We start from the raw sequence: 2,531 nt of genomic DNA, 5'->3' as shown, positions 1-2,531 counted from the left end.
ATATTCATTGAGCTCTGTGTTAAAAAGAAATGTGAAGCGGATTACATTTAAGAACATTATAAAAAGACCGCAGTGGTTTTGCTGCATCATATCAGAGCAATGTTCCTAAAGACAATAAGTCTCTCCTAATATTCAAATCATGCGTATTCCACAGTTATATCTTGACACAAACACAATGAAGCTCATGGGTGGATATATCTACTAGTAAGCAATGAAATTAAGGAAACCTTTCAAAAACAGTTTATAAGGAGAATGTTAAAAGGACCTTCAAAGTCGAGCTTAACAGTGAGCACCAAATAGATATCATAGATAAACTTAAATACAAATATTAAATATCTTTAAAAAGATGTTTTTCAGATCGTATGAGTATCTTTGAGCAGTACACTTTAAAAATCTATAAAAACAAAACTAAAAGGAAATTTCTAAAACATTCCAGAAATGTTAAAAAGTCACACACAAGTTCTTGTCACGCTTGCAGCCAAAATGCCTGCTTATAGTTATATAGTTTCTTAAGTTTGTTAAAAAAAGTACAGTATACGAACTTTGTCAAAGCATAACACTTAACAAGAAAAAGCAATGCATGGGAACAAAAACACAATACGAAACTCAACTCAACTCAACTTTCAAAACAAATGAAATCTTTGGATAATCATGAACCTAAAGAGAAAGAGATGTGTATTTGCACATATTCATTAACAATGATAAATAAATTCATTAACAAAAACAAGGTGTTCACATTCCAAATTAAATGATTGAATAATCAAGAACTCTATAGACAATACTGCGCTGAAGAGACTGAGCAATTTTGCGATGCAAATTAGTGAACACACCCTAAACAAAAAAATTCACACATTTCATCTTTGGTCAAGGTGGCCTATAAACTAAAAATTAGACCCAATGAAACGAAATCAACATTATACAAAATATCCTTTTAAACTATCCTTTTCAATAATGCCCAAACAGAGGATAAAGACAGCCTCTGGTACATTAATCCATAAGCTTGAAAGATGGGTTTAAAACATGTACATATAATCACATTTATTGGGAGAATCATGTTAACACTACTGTTTGAATAACTGAAAATACACCATGAAAGAATGATAATGCAATTACATAACTTATTGATCTACATGCAGAATTGATTTCTTATCAGAAAGAATGTTGTTTAGAGACTTTAAAAAATTACTCTTCTGCATAAAGGAACAAGTCAAAGCTTTTTGACAACATGGAGCCATCTTTTAGACATTTCCAACTGATTCCACTTTGGTGTAACTTGATGGGATTTTGTGTTGTGATTTATTGGGTGACTTGTAATGAATGCATAGGTATATGATGACAAACAAGCTTTGGGAATACTCCAGGCATTTTCGGAACAAATTTTGAATATCCCTAGCAAATCATACACATAGAAACCTTTCAATGAATTATCAGTATGATTTTCCTGCTCACGTGTAATACATTCGCAAACACCCCCTCTACGTAGAAAGCAAGTTCTATGCCTAGTCGTAATTCCCATATATGAAATACATGTGGGTTATGGGCCTATACAAGACTACTGCAAGGTTTGCATGTTTCAACACGTTATGCACTTGGGTGTCGCACCTTAAGGCAGCTGCACAACTTAACTTCGAAAAAATTGTTAAAAGGACTATATCCATATTTTCAAAAATGTAAATTGTACTTGATTAAAGTCTGAATGGTCATTTAGGCATCAATATCAAACTATCATGGCATTTTTAGGCTTCAATTAGAAGGGGAAAAAAAAAACCTCAATTATTTATCATTGGGGTGCCAGTCACTATGATGAACAGCCAATCTGCCATTTGCTCTGTCTTGAAGGCTTGTAATTCTCCAATCTCAATCTTAACACTATTATCCATAAGACAATGAAAGACCTTGATACAAATTAAATATTGATACTTTTCTGTAACTATATATATCTTATCAAATACCAATTTCTTTCAAATTGAGACATAGACAGGTCATGAGGTGTGCAGTGGCCATAACAAATAGCAATTTAGGGGAAATGTTGGCAATTAACTATGTTCTGTAAAGATGAAATGGGAGAAGATATCCATGAGTATTGCCCTGCAGGACATACATGTAGGTACACGTAGGTACTCAAACTTGATTAAGAGACAAGTCTTTCCGAGTATCATCTTGATAAGCATCTCATATTCTCATTTCTTGTCACTGACACAAATGATAAGAATCCCTCCAGGGGGGTGTTTCACAAAGATCCTAAGTAGAACTTAACTCTAAGTTGGACTTAAAAATTATGGAAAGCCATTAGCATCTTTGAAAATATTTGGTAAAAATATTTTTGAAAGGCATAAAATGTTTATTCAAAATTTCAAATCATTCATATTTTCTATCATTAAGGAGATTTCATATTCTTGTTGTGGAATTTATAAAATGTCTAAAATACTTGAATTTCTGCTTTTGAGTATATTTCATTTTAAGGCTCCAATGGCTGTCCATAATTTTTAAGTCAAACTTAGTGTTAAGTTCTACTTAAGATCTTTGTGAAA

Source organism: Strongylocentrotus purpuratus, unplaced genomic scaffold (assembly GCF_000002235.5).
Source record: "Strongylocentrotus purpuratus isolate Spur 01 unplaced genomic scaffold, Spur_5.0 spur5_scaffold_9, whole genome shotgun sequence".
NCBI classification, from domain to species: Eukaryota; Metazoa; Echinodermata; class Echinoidea; order Camarodonta; family Strongylocentrotidae; genus Strongylocentrotus; species Strongylocentrotus purpuratus.
Note: the sequence above shows the minus strand (reverse complement) of the source record.